We start from the raw sequence: 22,478 nt of genomic DNA, 5'->3' as shown, positions 1-22,478 counted from the left end.
TTGCTCAGCACTGCTCCAAAGCCTTATTCAGTTTAAAATCAGCATCCCTCTCTCCTCTTCACCCTCTGGCTCTTTCTTAAGGTCACCCAGAAGCTTTTTTTCTGAGCTTATTGGGGTGGCAACTCTACTTTTCCTTCCCAGCCAGCTCGGCTCTGAGAAGGTCCTTTCCCACCTGGGGCCACTGTTCTTTGTCTACACACACCCTTGGAGGTCTCTAGTTTATCTTCACCTTCTGTGTCCTGCTCACCTCCAGAGGAACCTGGAATTGGGGATGCTGTGCTGAGCAGGGGACATCTCACTGGTTTTGGGAATGTAGAGCTTCCATCCCCATCCAAGAACTTCCATGTGCCTTTCACAGTGGCGTGTCTTTTGTGGTGGCCCTTGTCCTCATAGTGTGTCTTGTCACCCACTCCATCACCTTTGACCTGAGCTGAAGAAATGAACCTGCGTCATTCCTTCCATTTCTGCCTGCTTAGGACTCCTTAGTTCAAAGGATCGCCTTAAGTATAGCTGGTATGGCATTGCTAAATGCAGCAGTTGGCAATTTGCTGAGAGATGAAAAGGCTTTTCCTCCTATCAGATTCTGCGAGGATCGGGGAATGTACCCACATTCTTTTATGTACCTATCCATCTATCTACCCACCTATCTACCCACCCACCCGCCTGTCTGTCTGTCTATCTATTTATTTTAACTTTTTACATTTTAATGTGGTTTTTGAATAGCATGGCAGAATGCACCAGCAATAACAAAGCACCTTTTCATTCCAAAGACATAAGCCCCATCAGAGCTCATTGATTGGAAAGCACTTCTTTCCGGGACTGGAACGTGGTTTCTCGAGTATAACTTCTGTGAGTTCTGGGTCCTTGCTTATTGTGTTTCAAAGATCTCACTTGGGCTTTGAGTCTATACTACTCTCTCTCTCTCTCTCTCTCTCTCTCTCTCTCTCTCTCTCTCTCTCTCTGTGTGTGTGTGTGTGTGTGTGTGTGTGTTACTGTGCAGCCTCCTGAATGCAGCTTGGGAGAATTGGAAAGCTTTGGTTAAGGTGTGGACTTGGGTCTCCTGTCTGCCTCATCTGTCTGTGTCTCATGTCTTCTTCTCATTGGTGGTCCAGTGAGGGTAAGCATTGGGCGTGGCCCCTGAAGACTGGATGAGGGGTGTGATGAATTTGACTGATACGATCATTGTTCTATTTGTTTGGTTAAAGTCACCAATCTTAGGTGTCTGTTTAGTGCAAGGACATGGAGAGATGGTTCTGTAGGGAGACTGAGGCACAAGCAAGGAGACTTAGAAGCCCCAGTATGGTGGTGGATGAGGTTACTGCCTTCCTAAGTTACTGAACACTATGTCCCTCAGGCCAGGCCTTGAGGCTCAGTGGGCAGATATGGGGTGGGAGGAGAGATGTGGCCTTTGATCTTTTCTTGGTCTTTGGGCTGATAGCAGGCCAGTCTACCTGCTGTGTTCTGAATGTAATTCTGTTTGTGATGGCCCTAGGGGCTGAACCTCTGGGAGTTTATTCGATATTGTTGGGTAGTGCCTTGTGAACAGTGGGCATAAAACCCTTACAGAAGATTCTCTGGAGAGTTTTCTTCCCTTCCAACAAATAGTGATGCAGAGAGGCTTTGTTGGGGTTTTAGAAAGCATGTCCATACCTACACTAAAGCCCTAAGTACTTTTTCCATCTCAGCACCCAGTCTTTAGAATCCTGAACCATAAATTCCTGTCATTGAAGCCTTTGAGTAGGAGGCAACCCTACTGTGAACTACTTCAGGGAAATTCCAGCCTACCACCAGGAGGACCACTTGGGAGCCTAGGTCTGCCAAGCAACACTTCCCAGCATTTCCTCAAGTAGGTCTGAGCCTCAGGTTTTTTTGGTGCATGGGACAGTTGCACTTAAATTACATAAAGCAATGGCCTCCTCTTAGATACTGCTTGAGATAACACCGCGTAAGCCTTAGGGAAGTCAAGTATGCTTCGTGAATCTTCTGGAGAGTTTGGGGTCCCACTGTTCTGCTCCCTGGGTGCTGAGCTGACTCATTTCAGTTCCTGAGCTGCTTGGGCCTTGTGACTTGTTTTTTTTTTTTTTTTTTTTTTTTTGTCCCCTGTCATTGACTCATTTGCATGTAGGAAAAAAGGAAGGAGAAATACAGAAGTTTTAGGAAATCAGATAAAAAGAAGAAGGGGGCTGGGGACTGTCTCTGTGAAGTGCACAAGAACCAATCTTGTCTTTGCTGCCTGTGGTTGCCATGGACATTGGCTGCTTTGACATCTGCGCATGCCTTGAGGCACACTTTAGGATCCTGGATCATTACAGGTCCCCCATGGAGACTGAACATGAGTTAGCTGAGCTGAAATACACACCTAAGATAGCACTGGGCAGCTATCCAGCCCTGGCATTCAGCATCTGCTTTAACCCAAGAAGGACCAGTCTCTAGCACCAGGGCTCCATGATACTATTAGCCCCAGGGCCCATCCACACCCTTACTGGCTGGGATTCAAGCTCTGTTTTACCTATGACACATCCAAGATCCACAGTCCACTACCAAGACCACAGCAAGGGCCACATGTTCTCTTCTTCCTGCTGCCCTTAAGCAGTACATGGAGACCTAGGTAGACTCAGGTGTGTATTTCTGTGAGAACCAGATAATGTTCTGATGTACACAAGGAACTCAGTGGGATTTCTAGCTCCGCTGTGTGTTAAACCCTTGGTTCTTGATGTCCCTGTCCAGTCTTGTTGTCCTGTGTCCAGACTTACCCTCCCTCAGTTGCTAGAGCACCAGACAGTCCTACTGTGATAGGAACATGGTCCCGGTGATGTCCACTGTGGTAGGATGACTACACCATGAGCATTTGGGAAAGAGTGAAGTTGGTGGTACTTTTTTGGGCGTCATCACTGAGGCTAGGAGTGTCCATACCTAGCTCCCTATACAAGGAGTAGAAGTGGTGGACTTTTTCCATATGGTGCTAGCTGTTTTCCTAGAAAAAAATGAGCGGATTTCACTAGTAAAAAAACAAAGCAGAAATCCCCAAGTCAACTAAGAATCTTTTTATTAAAACAACAGCAGAAGCCAAAACCCTAAACCCCCTATGAACTGAGCTCTTGTGCTGAACATGTGTTTGTTAGTTTCCTGGGCACTTGGGTACTCTGTGACTTGTGCAACATAATTTCTAAGGTTTAGTATTTCTGAAGTTCTGTATCTCAAGGTGAAGTGGGCAATTATAGGTCAACAGGTCAGTGACATGAGACAGTGTAACGTCTCAGGTGACACAGGCTTTTCGGGTATGCTCAGGAAGAATGTATGCCAGCCAATGCTACCCACAGGTTACACTGAAGAGCTGAGCTTGTAGGCATGGCTGTTTACGTGTCACATGACACCGAGGTCTTCGGTTCTTGGCTGTTATTGGAGGTGGCAGCTTCAGGACCAGGTAAGTGATGACACCTCCCTGAGAGGCAGCCCATTCTGCCAGCTCAGCAGTTACTCAGAATTCTGCCTCTGGACTCTCCACCATTTGTCCTAACAGTGGAAGGAGTTGAATTTTAGGATGTGCAATTTAACAAGCATTTCTACTGAGCTGGACCCACACACAACATTGACTTCTGGGGGAATTCCAGCCTACCACCATAAGGACCACTTGGGAGACTTGGTCTGCGAGGTAACACTTGTCTGCATTTGCTGAGGTCTTTGTGCTTGACAGTTTTAGAGAGGAGGAGTTGATGTGTGTGTGTGTGTGTGTGTGTGTGTGTGTGTGTGAAAATGGTCAGCCACTCAGCTGCCAGTTTGACAGCTGCCTTATAGAGTTGATTTCTGAAGACATTGAAGTTGTTCTTTGGTGTTTGTGTACCCATAGCAGAGCTGAAGGGGAAAGTAGAGGGATTTCTCTCTGATTCTGCATAGCCTCTCTCACCATAAGTGTCTGTTGCAACTGATGGCCTACACTGACACATCATTACCATCCAGAATACATCCCACAGTTGGACTCACGCTGGGTGTTTCCCTTTGTGTTAATTTTTCTCATCACGGTGACAAAAATACCCAGCACTAAACAAACAGCTTAGAGGAGGAAACATTTATTTTGATTCGTGATTTTAGAGGTTCAGCCCACTGTTCTTGGCTCTGTTGACTCTGGACCTTGGTAAGGCAGATTGTGATGGTGGGAAAATGTGAAGGAGGTACTGTCATCCGCCTTGCGGTGGGTAGGAAACCTCCATTTCCCCACACGGGATTAGAAACTAGGCATGAGCTGCAGAAGTTCCCAGTGCTCCGCTTCCTCCAGCTGAACTTCATTCTCTAGCAGTGCCTCTCAGCCCTCCTAATGCTGTGACCCTTTAATACAGTTCCTCCTGTTGTGGTGACCCCCAACCATAAGATTATTTTTGCTGCTACTTTAAAACTGTCAGTTTGCTACTGTTAGGAGTTATAATGTGAATATCTGATACACAGGATATCTGACACGCAACCTCCATGGGTTGAAGACTGCTGCTCTGATGTTTCGGGTACCTTTCCAACTCAGCCATCATCTGAGGAACCAAACACAACATGCGAGCCTGTGGGAGACATTTAATATTTAAACTGTGGCTCTCATCCTATGAGTTTGGACAAATGTGTAGTACAGTACATGTATCATAGAGAGTATTTACCCTGCCTTAAAAGTCTCATGTGCTCCTTTTCCCTCTCCTAGCTTCTGGTGACAATTTTTTCTTCTTGTTGCTGTCTCTATAGTTTTGCCTTTTCCAGAATCCTACTGCTGGCAAACTGTTCAGATTCTTTTTCTCACAGCCCACATTTTCTATCTTTTCTTTGTGTTTCATGGCTGAACAACCCAACTCCTTTCAACACCAATGGTACCTCTACTGCCCTGATGACCGTAGTTCATTTATCCATTCATATCATGTTTGCTCCAAATTATCACCGGAGTGGGAAAAGCCATAGCATCTTTGAACTTTGCTCTTTAAGGGACACTTTTGTCTTTCCTATGTGGTCCCTTTCCAGAGAGGCTATCCTCAACTAGCTAACTTTGACATGTTTTGGTGAGGAAACTCAGTGAAGAGTCTGGAGCTGGGAAATTTGTTCCTGAGAGGGAGGATTCTTCTGAGGCTCAGGATATGGGGGGTGGTCTACCCACTATGGAAACTTCCCCTGGGCTCTGAGCTCACCTTGGAGTCAGTGATCCAAGTGAGAACTGCTGTGTAAGCGACCAATGCTTACCTTGTGTGTAGAAATACATGCTTTTAAACTCCATATAATCTGAGCCCCAAACAAAACCATTGACTGTAGACTTCTGGAGCTCCATTAAATGGAATCAGGGACTTCATTGCTTTACTGAGGAGAAACCAAGGCTGTTTTCGTTTATGTTTTCTTTTGTGACAGTGTTAATTTCTTAGCTCAGGTGGGAATAAAATTCATTCTGTACCCTAGACTGACCTCAGATTTATACCAGTTCTCCTACCTCAATTTTCTAAGTGCTAGAATTTCACGTGTGAGTCCCTGCACTGGCTAACCAAGGGCTTTGAAGGCGGCTATGATGTGTGGCCAGATTGGCAGGAAGGACCATATTGTCTTGTATAGTTAGCAGTGTAAATGTCACTTTGTGGTGACATGTTTGCTCTTTAGCAAGGTTCTGTGTTTAAGCTGTGTTTGTAGAGGATTACTTTCCTTACCCCAACAATAGGCCGAAAGGTAATTATTCTAGGTGTGTACCATGTAATGATGCGTTAGTCAACACTCGGGCTGCACATCTGATGGTGGTCCGCAAGCTTGCGTCATCTGGTGATAGTGCTGTGGTCCGTGTTGTCCAAGCACACTGTATGGTATTTACACAGTGACAGTCCAGCATCACCATGTTTCTCAGAGTGAGCCCCCATTGTGTATGGTGCAGGGTTATATAATAGTCTTCTGAGGTACTACATTTGTTTCAATTTAATACCAGAATTAAAAAAAAAAAAACCTACCATTTTGATTCTTCAAGAATCAGTCTAACTTGTGTTGTAACAAATAAAATAGACTGTGTATCTCTGCAGTGCATCTGAACCAGTTTGCCCTTTCATTTGACCGTTTGGCTGTAACCTGTTGCTTGCTATGAAACCTGGAAGGCTCGCACACAAAGAGCATTGGTCCTTTTTGCCCTTCACAGAGTTTAGGTTGGGCCCATGTACCTTGAGGACTCTTGGCATCTTTAAAGTAAGAGGCTACCGTCCCGTACCCTTGATGGGGTCCTGAGGTGAGGGGCAGCTGTCAGTGGGGACATACAGGTGGTTTGCTTGAATTACAACTGGAAAACCTGCTTCTGTGTTTCATCCCTGTGACCCTGGACATGGCTAAGCTGAGGTAGAAGATCCTCTGCTGACCCTTACAGTCTGGACAATTCAAGCATGCCTATCTGTTGGTTGTGGTCTACTCTGGTCATAGGACATTAATGGGGTGGGCTGTATGATACAGACCAGGAAGACAGGTCGTTACAAGTGAGGAAGGGCTCTGAGGATATCAAAACAGATTCCTTTTTTTTTTTTTTTTTTTTTTTTTTTTTGATGAGAATCACAAACACACAACTACTTTCCCTAGGCTCCCACAGAACGGGGTAGGGCATTGGGTCTTAGAGGTCTTGGGTCTAGAGAAGGGGCACAGAACTCAAGACCAGCTATTGGTGAGTACCTGTTTCTCAAATGCAGATACTTGGTGAATATTTTTCTGCCCTCTGACTGTATGAGTTTTGTGACAGGGTGCCTTATTCATTTCTTCTGGCCTTGCCTTTTTTGTTGAGATCAGAACTGCAAAATGGGAATTCCTCTGTGTTGCTATCTGGAGCAGTCTCAAAAGTTTTTAGAACCTACATTAAAAAAAAAACAACAACAAAAAACAAACAAACAACAACAACAACAAAAAAAACGGGTTTGATCTCTACTTCTTTTACCTCGTGTTGCTGAGGTCTTCTGGGAGATTAAGGCAAGAATACCTTCTCTTTGGGCTTGTGAAAAGGACTTAGCCCAGGGCTCTGGCTTCTGTGGGAGCTCACTCTTGTTCCTCTAGATGTGCTCTGTATAGACACCTCAAGTGTCCACAACTGAGGGAGTTTTTGGAGGCCTGGTAAGCAGGAGCTTTCATGGGGAGCGTCGGTCAGCGTGCATTGAGGCAGCAAAGGGCCGTGCGTGTGTCCAGTTCCCCTTGAGAAGACTGTCTGCTCCTCTCATTCAGATGACTCTTACCTGGGTATTTCTGAAGACTGGAACCAAAGATCCCGGTCAGTGGCACTTGGCCCATGGCATCTTAGGGCTTCTATCAGGCTGCCTGTGGGACTGTCTACCCTGACTGCTGCCCCTTTCCCTGACCCTCAGCATCTGGCCTGGTCATCTGTCTAGTTTGTTTCCAGGAAGGTTTTTGTGATCCTAATCATTGATTCTGCAGCCAGGGTGACGGCCTGGATTAGATTCCTCACCTGTGTGTAGGCAAGGGGTTTCTGCAAGTTCCTGAAGACCAGGCCTGTGTCCCCTTCTTTCAGAGGTGTGTGGGTTTGTGTCTGTGTCCATCAGTGTGTGCCCATGTGTGCCAGTGTTTGTACATGTGTCTGTGTCTTTCCCCACTGAACGTAGGAACCTCTCTACTCTCCCAGGGACTAGTCAGTATTCTGGTTTTTGAGTCTAACCCTGCTTATTGGTGATACTGCTATGTGGTCCCCAGTATCTGCTTTTCTCTACAGGCCTGACTGGACTTGAATGATGAAGGTTTGCAGCTTCTGGGTGCAGAAGGCTGACTAGTGACATTGGCTGGCCTCCATCATGAAAGTATAACCTCCTGCATCATCAGCTAGCTGCCTGAGCTCATTATCAGCTTGGAAAATTCTTGTAACCGTATTTATCTCTGCCTTCCATCCCTCCTGCTTTCTGGTCTCAGGAGCAGTGCCTCCTGCCGACACCAGCTTTACTATGAGGAGTGCCTGTCTTCTTTCTGGAAGATTCCCATGTGAGCTAACATCTCATTCAGCAAGCCCAACCCTTTCTCCCCCGATATGCTTTTCGCCCCTCCACCCTAGGGACTTACTGTTCATATTCGGAACTTGACCTACCAGGAATGCCTCCCTGGTTTCTGCTTTCTTGTGGGTGTCTCCCAATGACATCTCTTGTTTCTTCTCTTTTCAGATCCCCCTCATCTTCTTTACACATGGGAACCCCACTTGTGGTTATCTGTCTACCCACTCTTTGCTTTACCTGTAGTGGGGGACCTTTTCCCTTCCCCTCAGGCTGGGCACAGGCAGACGAACACCCAACCAGGAGGCCACAGGATGTTATTTGTACATACATGAGATACTGTGGAACCTGTCAATGTGTTGCCCAAGGACGCACATCTCAGAGAAGTTCTGACAGTCTTGAGAATCTCTGGTCTCGTCAGGGGTCTCTCTTCTTGTTGTCTTCCCATTAATGTCTTCCAGAGCCTAAAGTTTAGGATGGGAGAGGTATTCTGAGTAACTTCTACCCTGACAGGACTCCTCTGTTCTACCCGAGCAGGAGACCTTGGTGGTATTTCTATAGGATTGTCCTTAGGGTCTCTTAGTGTGTCTTCATCCTCTTATCCTCAGATACTTCTCTTTGCCTCCTGGTACTCCCTTCCCCCAACATTCTCCTGTGCTGGTGCCATGTGTGACTGTGGATGTGACTGTACATGCTCAGGGCCCCTTTGTGGTGGTCTCTGGGGTGACCTTCCTCTAGAAGGGGTACATTCCACGTTGGGGTTTATGGTCCTGCTGCTGCTGTGTTCTGCTCCAGTCACTTCGTAAGAGACACCACTCCACCCACACAGACACAGACACAGACAGACAGACACCCTGCCACACCTCTTCTTTAGCAGCAGGGTTGAAATGACCACACACAGAATTTTAACTTGCAAAATCAAGCTTCTGTTTACGAGGCTTTGCCACTTCTGTAAAACTGCTAATTTTAGGCAGGGATTCAGGAAGTGCCCACCCCCATGTTCCTCTGAACCCAGAAATAACTCCAGAGCTTCCTTCTTTCCACCTCCCAGGGGCAGCTGGTCCAGCTCATTTGTGTGTGTGTCCAGACTTTTGACTCACCTGAGAATTCCCCAAGACTTTCTGAATGGGTGGGTGGATAGGCAGGAGAGGACACAGGGTTTCAGGCTTTAGTTCTCCCATTACTCAACCCATCTCCCTGATTGCCGGATCTTATGGACAATAAATGCTTGCTGAGCCCTAAGGACTGCCAGGAGAGCTGAATGAATGGAATGTGGAATGTTGGGTAAAATCTGCAATTCCAGTCTTACTGTAGATTTCCTTCTTTTGCATTTGAAGAGCCTGACCTTGAAGAACTTGAGAACCGGGTCAGGAGGAGAGATTCGAAGGTCATGCTTATTGTTGATTTTACAGGGCTGAACTTTGAACCCAGACACCCCCCCCCCCCCCCACACACACACACACTTGTTAGGCCAGCCCTGTGGTCCATTTCCAACTCCTTTGTGCTGTCCTTTAAAGGAGACATCTTGGGCCCGAGGTGGCGGCTTGTGAGTAATTCTTTATAGTGTGATATCCTAGAGAGTTGGCCTTCACAGGGTTGCAAGAACACTGGTGGATGGTTAGTGTCAGATGGCAGGTTAATGTCAGGTGGTAGGAGGTGGCGGCTGTTTGCAAAGTATATGGAATAAAGATTTAACTAGTCAGATATAAAAATTATGGTTAATTTTACTTTAATTTTTAAAATATGTGTGCTCTTTACTTAATATTACATTATTCTTAGACACTTTGTACAAAAATGTCTTAAAAGAAAATTTCTCGTCGTATCCCGGTTTAAGTTGAATTCCAGAATATACTACAGTTTCTTTCTACTAGTTGGGTGTCCTGACCTGGAAAATGGTCGGCAAGAGTTTGTGCCCAGACCTGAGAATAGTTGGAGATGTGATAGGTAGCTCTCTCTGTCTGTATTTAAGGTGCTGGCCGAAAGGGACCCCTCCACTGTGGAAAGCCTTTTATTTGTGAGAATCGGTCCTTTCTGTGGTGTTTCATCTTCTCTATATCCTCAGACACTGGTCATTATAAATTGGCAACTTGACCAGATGAGCCTGCCTGATAGATTCCGGTGGAAATCTCCGGATTCGGCGTGGCCGTGACAGAAGCTTATGTGAACGAATGCTTGATGGACCTCAGCCCTTTCTTTACTCATGGGAGGGCCCTTTCCTGCTGGACGGTCTGGTGAATGTGGAGCCGGTGTGGGGAAGTGCACAGATTCCCCTGTGGATGCTGTAGATGCCTTCAGAAACAGTTCTCCTTCCTTTGAGCTTTGTGTATGTGTGTGTGTGTGTGGACAAAGGGGGTGAGGTGTTAGCAAATGACAGGTTAGGGGTCAGGAATCGCCTACAAAGTACACAGTATACTTTGTCCTGGATTCGGGGAGCTCATTCTTGCTGAGCTCTTGACTGTTCCCCTTGAACATACCCATTGCTGTGTTATTTGTGTTTGGCTGAGGGGGTTACAGCTGCATTTGTGGGAGGCCAGAGGAACATATTCAGATCCCGCTCTCTCTGTAGGCAGACATGACCTGCTTACACTCGGTCTTGGAGTGGGAAGGGTAGACTTAACAGATCCCTTTATTTGTAGTTGCTGAAAGACGAGAGAGATGTGAATATGTCTGCCATAGGACAAAAGGAGGTGGGTCGGGGTGACTCAAGGCTGTTCCCAGACATGCTCACGCTACCTTTCCAGTGGTTTACAAGAGACTGGATAGGGCACTGTGTCTTTTTATAGGCCTGTCTGCCCACCTGGTAGTGTTGGCTTCCTTTCAGCATGGCAGCAGGTTGTATCCATGATGCGCTTTCAGTAGAAACAACTGTTGTAGCCACTGATGTATGGGCTTCCAAAGTTCCGCCATATTTACTATGGGCTTACTGGCACACCCTTATCTTCCCAGAACGTAGGAGGTTGAGGCAGGAGGATTGCTGTGAATTTGAGTCTAACTTGGGTTTCAGAGTGAGTTTTATCCTTTTACTTTCCCATGAGAAGAAGGAAGATCAGGAGTAAGAAGAAGAGGAGGGGGAAGAAGAAGGTTTTAAACTACCTTATTTCATTGGTCATAACAGGTCACAAGTCAAACCAGGAAAACATCAGATTCAAGGGGAAGGGATTGCTGCTGACTCCTTAAAAAGAAAGATTTATTTATTTTTACTAGTGTATGTGTTTGCCTGCATGAAAATATTAGGTGTGTGCAGTACCCGGGGAAGCCAGATGAAGGTGTTAAATCCCCTAGAATTGGATTTACAAGTAATGTGAGCCTTTATGTGGGTGCTGGGTACTGAACTCTGGTCCTCTGCAAATGAAGCCATTGTTTTTAACTGCTGAGTCATCTCTCCATCAGCATTGACTGTACCTCTTGATGACTGACTTTGCCAAGACCCTGTGTGATGCCATCATCTCTGAAACACGAGAGACCCAAGTGAGGGCACCAGGGATAGTGCATGGTTCTTTGACACAGAGCCAATTCAACACATTTTTCTTTTCTGTTAGACAGGCTTTCACAGTGTAGCCCTGGCTAGGCTAGCTAGCAATTGCTAAGTAGTTTAGGCTAGCCTTGAATTGATGAAGTTCTTGCCTTTGCCTCCAAAAAGCAGGGATTAAAGACCTGGAGCAATGTGCCTGACATGCAGTCTGTCTTAACTACTTAAAATGTGAGTCACCAATGCCAGCATTCTGTATTTATTATTAACTGTGTTAGTAACTGTGATTGCTGGTGACACATTGTTGGGCACATGAGGAAGGGTCTGGGGAAATGTGGCTGTTTGTATCAGACCTGGTTTTTGCTGTGGAAATCGCTCTACTTACTTTGAAGCATATATAACCTGATCCTTGGCATTTTAAGTGGGGAGAATGGCTTTAAAAGGATTAGTCTTTCTCCCATGAAGCTGGATTTATTATCGTCTAGTTCTTTAGCTAGGGTTTTACCCATTATCATGCGATCTTTGTTTTTCTGTTTAGGAGATAAGACAAAAAGAATCTGGTAAGTGCTGGCTTAAGAGTTTATAGCCAGGGCCCTGGAGTTGCTTGATGTTGTGAGTCTAGGATGGGATCGTTCACCCATGTGCCTGAGAGCCTGGCATGCAGGCCTTGTCCTTGGCCATGCATCCTGACCTCGTATTTTTGGACAGATCTGCAACACAGACTCTTATGCCAGTCTCTGGGTAAATGGTCCTGTCCTAGGATCCCTATTAGACCTTGAGTCCAGTGAGTGTCCTGGGAAGGGACACCTTTCATGACCTTTGAGAATTCTCAGAATTTCCAACAATAGACTCACATGTGGACATCTGATGTCGGGAGCATAGAGGATGTAGAACTCTCGGTTCTGGGTTCTGGTGTTTTCATTCTGTTGCTTCCTCATACAAGCCCCATAGGGTTTGCCTGAAGCATAAGAAGAGCCAAGATGCCTTCCAATAGCCCTTTCCCCTAAAACTCACAAGCATAGAGGTTGGAGAAGGCATGGAGGTCCTGAGATCTGAGGTAGGCTCAGACCAGCCAATTCCAGAGCCACTGGGGTCGACTTGCTGATAACTGTGCCAGAGGCATGATCTTCTCTAGTCCTATTACCTGTAAGGGAAACAGAAAGCCCCAGTTCTGGTAATTTCACCACTTTTTTCCTCCCATCTTGGTGCCTTGTCTGTGGCAGGCAGCCCTGGGCTTTAATTGCGTCTGCTTTGCTGGCTTGTTTCTCATGGGGATTAAAGCAGGCTAAATTGGGCTTTCCCACTTAGTGGATAACAGGTCTTCTTGAGGAATGTGAGCCTAATTAAGGATTCCAGGGTCATGCCTAGCAGAGAGGTCCCAGGAGCAAAGGTAGAGATGGCTTTCATCCTTGGAAAGGTTAATGCAGTTCTGCAGCCTGCATTTCATGCCCCAGTTCCTGAGGGTCCCTTGTTCTTGACAGGCTCCCTAGGGAGCTTGACCTTGACATTGACTAGCCCTGGCCTCAGGCTTTGGATTTGATCCAGGAGCAGCCTTGAATGAAGAGACTTGTTGCTGGTGGGGGTCGCGTCCTGACTGGTGTTCTGAGAATGCTCTGGGTCTCCGAAACCTTTGATAACTGTCAGACTGACCGGGTTTCTTCACTCACGTGCTGGAGTCTCTTGACTCTAGGACATGGGTGTGTTTATAGGCCTGGCCTTTTAAGAGGTCAAGTTCAAACGAAGTCACTAGAGTGGGTTCTAATCCCGTATGACCTTTGTTCTCCTAAGAAGACTCTAAGATGCAGGCAGGCAGGTGAATGACCACATGTGGGAGCAACGGGAGGACAACTTCAAAGAAGGAAACAGGCCTAGAGACCTCAGTCTAGATCTGTCAGTTGGCCTCCCGGGCTGAGGAAATAAAAGCCTCTATTGTTTAGCCCTCGTGTCTGTGGGGCTTCAGTGTGGCCCCAGAAATCTAGCATGGGCAGCATTTATGCAGAGTGTCCTGTTCTTTAAGTGGATCAGGGGATGAGGAACTTTTCTCTTGATTCACCTCCTCTATTTATAGTGAGTGGTAATCCCAGTCATAAAAACAGTTGAACAACTCACCTTTTCTGAAGCTAATACAATGGGCCTGTTCATTGGTTAGTGATGTTTACCGTCAGCCGTAAAAAGCTGTAAAGTGATTTAAGAAAAAAAAAAGAAAGAAAGAAAAGTGCTTCTTGGAAAAACTCTCTGCTTGGATGCTGCTCCCAGCCTAGATGTCAGGTGACCTGACCCACTTTGCACTCAGGGCCTCAGTGGTCAGCCACTGGCGTCTCTTGTGGGTTTCTCCCAAGCTCAGGAGACCATGATACCTCTCTCCCACTCTCCCAATTTGGAAGAAAATTGTTGACCTCTGGCTTCGTGTCAAAGCTGAAGTCAGTTTGCCTCCAGTTTTATGTAGCTTATCCCGAGTCACATCATTCCCATCAAAACGATTTCCTGATACTTTGGGCACCAAGATGGGTCTTTCTTTAAGCAGGAAACTGGGCTCACCCCTACCTGCAGCACAGATGTGGCTAATGACCTGTCTCTCTCTGCTGCTCCTTTGTCTTGTACCTGAAGGGTTATTGGTGGACTTACTGGATGTTACCTGCATTTATTTATTGATCCATTTGTTTGATGCTGGCACGTGCGGAGTGGTGTCAGGGAATGGTGCATGCTGAGCTCGTCCCAATTGTCCCCCAGTCCTTGGTGTGCACTTATGGAGTGCCCCTGAATGACTGGTGGCTGATGTGTCTAGGTTGATTCTCCTTTCCTGATCTTCATGCATGTGTGCCTCATGCCCGTGTGAGAGAGTTCTACGGGCAGAATCATCTAGAGAACAAATAGGATAGAGGGCCAGTAGAGAGAGCAAGCACCCAGGCTTCCACTGCAGTGGTGAACGTGTGCAAACACGCTGGGAACCTGAGGGCTTGTCTCTCTATTCTTCCAGGGTTCTGTGATGGTCTAGGAAGCTCATTCACAGGACCCAACAGGATTGGAATTTTTAGTGATTCACACGAGGTTGAATGCAGACTTATCTTTACTCTGTGCAGTAGCATGTGGTGCTTTTCATCACCCATCTCTCAGAGAAACCAGTAGAAAAAGTAATCACTCTTGACACAGCTTGGCCAAAACGGAATTTAATTGAACATGACAACAAGGGTTGAGTTAATGGTTTAACTGTGTGAGTGAGAAGAAAGACGAGAATCTGCAAACAGTGTTGAACTGGCTTGTCCTTTCTCTCTCTGGGGACTTCCATCTCCTGTGTGGTAGTCACAGTAGACCTAGTCCTCTCCTAGCACCAGAGACTCGTGCTGGCCATGGTGAGGGGCAGAGATAGGCTGTGGCTGAACCTTTCTTCTTCAAAGTACGCTTCACCTGTTGGTTAAAGCTCTACCATTTGCCCAAGGTTCGGGACTATAGGACTCTGGTCACACTAATAGAGGCTCACATGGACATACAGACAGAAGACATGCATATATTTTCACACATAGAAGGCACACTCACATATTCCCCCAAGGCATGCATGCAAACACACATGTACACATCCCCATACTTAGTAACTCTGTCACACATCAGAACTCTATCACAACATCCTCAGACTTTTAGTCATATATGGGCTGTCATGCTAACTTATACATTTCTCAAACAAAAAGGCCAATTTTGGGAAATCATACATTCTAGGCAAGCTCTGTACCACACAGCCCACCCCCACCTTCCTCCTAGTCTCTGCATTTTATAAATGCACACTGCCATTCAAATGTGTAATTAGTGTCAGGTCCTAAGCCCCTCCTACTTCCTTGATGACCTGATGGCGTGGAGACAAGGTTATCAACATCAGCAGGCTCCAGGCATCCACATAGCCAGGTGTGGGTTGGGCATAGCCTTGTTTGTTTGTGGTTGTCCTTGGTAACCACAGATTAGGCCACAGACAAAGCCAAGTAAAGGCCATAAAATGGCTCTCAGGCAGGTCTCTCTGAGAGGCCCTGGTCAGGTCAAGAGAAGGACATGGGTCCCAAGATCTATTGCTCAGGGCCCATAGCACTCTCCTGGGAGTTTCTGTAGCTGCCAGCCTTGACTCTCTACCGCCACCTTTTGTCACCCTGACTCCCATGGGTGCTGCCCTCAGGAGGAGGAAAGGCAACTAGGACCCGCTGGGTATATTTTGTGAGATTCAACCTATGACAGTCCTTGATTTAGCTTCCCACACATAGGACAGAATGTGCTGTATGTCTGTGTTGATCGGGTTCAGGACAAAGATCTGCAGACAGGTGTGGCTTATATAGGACCTGTTTATGGAGCTGACTTGAGCCTGCAGATGCTTGGCCCCATGAGGGTGTGTCCTGCTGATTGGCGCTCAGCCTGTAGTCTCTAGTCTCCACCCTTCTGAAGTTTACTCAGCCTCCATGAAGCCATGACCTGGCTGGTAGGTGCACAATAGGGAGCCATTCACAGAAGAAGGTGTCTCAGCCCAGAGACTCCTGAGTAGAAACATCCCTAGAGCAGTGTACCTGAGAATGGGTTGGCACTGGGCGGGCCCTTGTCCCAATGCTCTGCACTGGTGTCCCCTACTCAGTTTTCAGTCTAGTTTGTGACCTTGGATGGATGGATATTCTAAGACCGGAGATGTCCAGGGCCCACAGCGTTTCCTTTCAGTGACACGCCAAGGGGTAGAGGACCAGAGTGTTAGATCAGAGTTGCATTTGAAGATGAAGAACAATCATGAAGGCGAAGACTATGAGGTGCCATCCCCATCTGGATCCTGGGCGGACAATGAGCTAGCCTTGTTCTGTCATCTGGACAGCTGCTCTTACTATGTATTTATCCTGCTTCCGCTGGCTCTTCATCCTCAGGAGATGAGGTTGGGGAGGTGGGCAGGTGGGTCCACAGGTCACAGGGGCAAGAATGGTAGTGACTATGAGTCCCAAAGCTTTATGGGTTCCAGCAAGTAGAAAGGAATATGGAGAAACTGTGCCCTGCTTTATAGACTGGGTGGATGGCAGCTGGAACCTATGAGCTCATAGAGATAGCCGAGGAGCTCAGTCACAGGGCTGCTACTGGGTGTCCACGTTTCTAAACGCCAGCTTGTCTGGTATAAACCAAGAATGGGAGCATCCTGAGGGAGAGATGCAGTGTGGTTCTGACCGTGGTCAATTACTGTCCTTGCTCTAAACAAGGAGAAGTAAACTTGAAATACTGATTATATCCAGGTTTCTCTCGTTCTCATACCTGGTGGTAGCTACATTGGAAGGACATATCTTGAGGCGTTTACTTGATTGTAGATGGTCTGTCCAGGACTTAAGTCATCTCTGACCACAGAGCTTATGTCTCAATTGCCATTCCTGGGTCTGCACACTGCACACCACCTGTTTATAGGGAGACGTGCGATATGGGATAGGAACACCTCCTCCCCCCCCCCCCCGTGTGTGTGTGTGTGTGTGTGTGAGAGAGAGAGAGAGAGAGAGAGAGAGAGAGAGAGAGAGAGAGAGAATGATTTTTAAACAAGGTCTTTCTATTTGTCCTTCTCTGGCCTGAAACTCTTTGTAGACCAGGCTAGCTTCAAACCGACAGATTCTTTCTTCCTCTACCGCCCAAGTTCTGGGATTAAAGATGCTTGCCTATGCCCACCTCTTAACCCTTGTTTCTGGTATGGCGTAGGAATTCCTCCCACTCATGCGTCTCGTCAGTTACTTAAAAATATTGATAAACTATATTTATCACAGCTTTCAATTTATAGAAAGTTAAGCATTTGTTTGCTATATTTAAAGCCTGTCTCCTATGTAATACTTGGCGAGGCAGCATCAATACATTATTAGCTAAAGTCCACAGGCCTATACTTTGCACAAAGGTTCATTGCAGTATTGGGCCCTCTGTGTGTTTGGACTCTTGTTAATGACATGTACCCATCATGAGGTACAAGTCAGAATAGTTTAAACTGCTCTTGACATTGTCTGTTTTTCCTCTTCCTCTTCTCTTCTCTCAGGCCCCGATAACCACACATATTTTACTCTTTCTACAACTTCAGGTTTCTAAAATATCATAGCTGGAATCATGCAGAAGGTAGCGTCTTTGGGCTGGTTGCTTCAACTTAGTGATGTACATTTAATGTGCCTCTGTGTCTTTTCATGTTCGGTTAGGCCTCTTCTGCTTACTGATGAGCAGTATTCAGTGTTGTGGAATACAGGTGACACCCTAAAAATACATTCCTTACCAGCGTGACTATACAAGACACCGGGATGCCTGTGTGCCCCAGTGGAGGCAGTGGAGGCTTTCTGGAGCGAACTGAACCACAGATTTTTTTAAAAAATTAACTCTGAGTTCCCTTTGTTCTGTGCCATCACCAGCCCATATGGTTCTAGCACCAGCTCCCCGTGTGTCCAAAGCCATGGATTAGTTTATTTATTGCCTCCTTCCCCCATCCACCCATCAAAAAACTAATATGTGCATGGGAAACTGAGGATGGACTAATTCAAAATATGCGTTTCTGCTGCCAGCCTCTGCATGAGCACAGAAGAGATGAAGATGTAGTTAGAGGGAAGAGAGTGTGAAGCAGAGGACCCCTCTCCCTGCCAAGAATATGAGTCAGCATCCTGGTGGAATAATGGCATGTCCCAGACAGATGAGTGGCCATGTGTCACATAGCTCTTGACAAACTTAACTGAGCAAGATAAGCAAAAGGCCTATAAATAGTGTCCACATCACAGACCAAGGTCGTACTGCTACCTGCTGCTCCAAATTGGAAACCACAGTGAATGAGCAACCTTCCGTTCCACAGTTCCAGAAAACTCTTTAAGGGAGTGGCCCAGGGGGTTTGAAATGGGGGAGCCAGAAGAAAGCTGGGAAGTAATGAAGGTCACAGTAGCAAGGTCCTCAGCAGCCTCCCGGACAAACAAGAAGCCCAGGGACTTTAGCGCAGGATACAACAGTCTCTGTTCAAGCTCTCTTCAACTAGCAGCTGCCTGGAAAGCAAGGTGTTGTTCTTAGCTTGAGGTTTTATTGCTTTTCCCTGGAAGCTTAGGGAGCTGTCTCTGGAAGAGTCCAAAGGAAGGCCTTTCCACTCTTTCAGGCATAGATACATTTAGAAAATGTATGTTTTCAGGTTCGTGTGCATAGATAGATCTAGAGAAAGGAGCCCATTTTGTTGAGGGAAAAAAAAATCTGTAAATGTGAATGTAAACATTCTGGGCAGCTTGAAACCACCCTACAGAGAGCCCTTACCTTCTCTGGGCCCTCCTTCTCATGTTCCCCAATGAGGAAGGACTTAGCTGGGGGTATGCTGACTGCTTGCTTGACATCTAAGGTCAACCGCTGTGGTTATGAATGCTGCACAGATTTCAAAACAAAACATTCTGGATGAATGTGTTATTACTTCTTGTCTAAAGTTCTCAGAAAGGACTTGAACTTCCTCAGAGTAAGCAGAGTATGGATTCTGTTGACTTCAGGTACTGTGACACAGCCCCAGCCTCTGGGAATCGTTTTGGCTACCATGCCTGCTGCCTGGGAACCCCTCCCTCATGTTTCTGTTTCCTTTTCAAGGTGGTGACTCCCTGCTCTGTGCAAGTCCACCTGGACCAGGTAAGATTTTCAAATTCCTCTGGGACGCTGGTATGATCAGTCAGAGTGGTGCTCTACAGACTGTGCCTTTCTTGGGGAATTTTTTTCACTTAGAGTGTAGAAAGAAATTCTTGTTTGTTTTTGTTAAGGTAGAAAATCCACCTAACTGGTCATGCACACCTTTGGTCCCAGCACTCAGGAGGCAGAGGCAGGCAGAGTTCAAGGCCGGTATGGAATACAAAGTGACTTCCAGGACAGGCAGGGTTACACAGAGGAATCCTGTCTCAAACAAAACAAAAAAAGATAGCAAATGCCCCGTGCTTTTTTGTAGTGGCAACCTGTAGGAACAGTAGCATTTACCTTTAGGGCGTGGACCTCCGACTTAAGGTACTGTCTTGTCTTCAGTGATAGTACCAATGGCCTAGGATGGCATTCACCTCTGACATATGTCATGCTTTTATCTCACTGAAAGTAAACATAGCAACACATTTCTCTGTGACTTGTCATTGGGTGAATGTAAAGTCTCCCTTTGCTCCTTAGCGGTTTCTGCTTTGATTGTCCTGACAACCTGCTCTTTGTTTCTAGAGACTTCTTAACTTGCAGCAGGCCTTCGAACTAGGTGGTAGGGGACAGTCAGGAGGGGACACTGTAATGCCTGTTGGAGTTGCGTAGAGAGTACTCACTGTCCCAGACTCACTTGTGAGAAAAAGCAGTGAGCTTGCCACCTCTGCCTTTCATGTGTGTTGCTTGACTTTTGCAAACTGGTTGGGGTCTTGGTGCCACCCTGCTTTCCTATATGTAGCACCTGATGGCTCAGTTGGGGGGTCTTTGTTTGTTTTCCTACCGTCATGTCTTTGTGGAAGGAGCCCAGAGATGTCTAAACACGAGGATGGTTCTGTATGTCTTGTAGCATTCTCTGAGGCCTCAGCCGAGAGGTGGCAAACAAGCCTTGTTCTCCGGAACAAGCCAAGCTCAGATCCTGGCCTCTGTGCTGAGACTTGGTCTCTTTCTGTTTTCAGTGAGGATGGTGGCGCTCTGTAATCTAGTTGGCAGCCAAATGAAAGAAAAGGGATGATGAGTTGGCCCATCTCGGATGCCTCATTCATAAGATATCTGTTGTGCTCGGATTCCTTTGAATGCTCTCACAGGTCTTTTCCCTCTGGGAATGTAAGCTGTGCATCTGAGGTCATCGGAGGGATTCCTGCCAACTGTAAAGACCATGTTAGAGTACCAAGGCCAGAGTACCATAGGTTCACACCCAGGTTGCCCATGCTGACTTCAGGGCTGCCTAGGGTTACTACCACCACCTCTCTTTCTCTGTGAACTACATAGTCAAGGTCTTGAGACACATCTACATGTTTATTATGCATGTATTTATTGTAAATATATGGGTATATAGATGTATGTATTATGTCTATCTATAATTAGTTTCTATGAGTATATGTCTTACACAAGGATTTGTTACATTTGTATGAATATGTATTATGTTTGTAAATGTGTGTCTTCTTTATACTTTCCCTATGTTTTTATACTGTGCATGGTTGCTATACCTGTGAATTTGCATGCGTGTATTTGTGTAGCTTGTATATGTATACAAATTTGTGTTATAGATGTGATTCTTACGTGTGTTTGGTTGTGTATATACATATATTCGTATTCATAAACACACACCATGCATTCCATAGTGATGGAGGCACATTCTGAGAGTTACCCTGCTAGGTGGTATTTATACAGCCAACCCTAATGGCATAGCTGATGCTAAATTTCAAAAAGTCTTTTAAGCTCCTTTGCTTAACAACTAACACTCAATAACACACATTAGCTGAGGCTACCTCGGGGTTAGAACATCTTTGCCATGATCTTCTGTCTCAGCGTGTTGATCACCTGAAAAGTATTTTTAGGCAGGCTGAAACTCTCACCCCCTGTACTAGCCAGAGCCTCTGAAAACCTACCTGAGGCTTTTTTATAGTTAACCCTAAAAAAGAAAAATGAATAAGGAGTCTGGAGAGTTAGCTCAGTGGTTAAGAGCATTGGCTGCACATGGTGGCTCAGAAGCACCCATAACTCTAATTCTAAGGGATCCAACACCCTCTTTTGTCCTTCTTAGGCACCATACACACCCAATGCACAGATAGACATGCAGGCAAATATTCATACATGTGGTAGAAAATTAGGTTGACAATCTTAAAAATAAGTAAGTACTCTACAGATGTTATAGCGTAGTGAATGTATCTACCATCTCATGGCTGTTACTTTTTATTTTTAATCAGTTATTGTGGACACAATTGAATGTGCACATGTTGATGTGATAGGCTATGCAGTAGGTCAGCTCACCTAACTTCATTATCAGCTCTGAGTGGCTCAGTGAATCACTGTGTTAGGGCAGCTGCCGAGTTTCCAAGTCGTAAGAAGCTATATGTTCTGCTATGGTAAGACTACCTACCATCTTGTGGGTAGTTTGAACTGAAATGTTATATGGCGTGTCTTTCTGCCTTTCTGTCTTTGTCTTCTTTGTCTCTGCCTCTGTGTGTGTGTGTGTGTGTGTGTGTGTGTGTGTGTGTGCTTTTCTTCAAAACAACCATGATCATGTCAACTCTGTATTAAGCGCTCAGACTTTTACAGACTGCTTTGTCCACAGACTGTTTTCCACATCAAAGAGATAGCTCTGAGCTTCCAGCTAATTCTTGGGGATGGTGAGTCAATTGAATTGTGAAGATGATGCCAGTGAACTGGAGTGGATGCAAGGACCCCTGTGGATGTTCTGGTTCTGTCTTTGTGTATCTGCCCTTCTCAGCCTCTGCCCTTTGTGGCAGTGTGTGGAACCTAACATAGGGCTCCTACAGGTTTTAATTTTCTGTGTGCTTTCTTCCTTAAGGCGTGGATGGTCTGTGGGGGAACACATGGAAGAGTTGGGGTGGTGGCTCCTTTAGCACCACCGCTGTCTTCGGTGTCTGCACTGGGTTGTGTGGTGCAGTCTGTCTCTGACACTTACATACTGGTGGTATGAGAATGTGTGTCTGCAGCGCCATTTTTCAGTACAGAAAGCACCCAGTATTCCTTGCACTCTTGGCCCTGCATGGGCTGAGAATCCTCTGGCATTGGCCCTCGAAGTTACATTGGCTTAAACATTCCCTGTGAGAGCACTAAGCCACGTGACTGGCCGGGTTACCTGTAAACAGTGTCTGTTCTCCTGGCTGTCACTGAGTACTTCCTCTGTGTCTGATACTTTTGTGAGGTCATCACTGAGGCTCAACAAAGTCTAGAAGCTCCCCAAGGTCACTTAGACATGGCTTCTTTGCCTGCAGTTGTGTGTGTAATGAGGCTAGACATACTCATTCAGTCCTTAGAGCTTGGGCCTTAGCAGCCCTAGCAAGCTAGGCTTGGTCACCCGTGCCCAACATGTCAATTAAAGAGACAAGTAACAGGAAAAGCCAGAGAAAGGGAATGTACTCAGTGTTCACAGAGGTTTG

The 22,478-nt window shown here is 46.2% G+C and overlaps 1 protein-coding gene across 1 annotated transcript in view; it reads left to right on the top strand.

The window, feature by feature from the left end:
* The window catches only part of TNS3 (tensin 3), a 176,091-nt gene that overhangs the window by 16,124 nt on the left and 137,489 nt on the right, over positions 1–22,478 (top strand). The window contains exon 3 of the mRNA XM_080940492.1: positions 18,991–19,029. The gene's annotated coding sequence lies outside the window, so the exon portion shown is untranslated. The remainder of the gene's footprint in view (positions 1–18,990; positions 19,030–22,478) is intronic.

This window comes from Micromys minutus (assembly GCF_963924665.1).
Source record: "Micromys minutus genome assembly, chromosome: 1".
Taxonomy (NCBI): Eukaryota; Metazoa; Chordata; class Mammalia; order Rodentia; family Muridae; genus Micromys; species Micromys minutus.
This window is presented reverse-complemented; position numbering and strand designations above follow the sequence as displayed.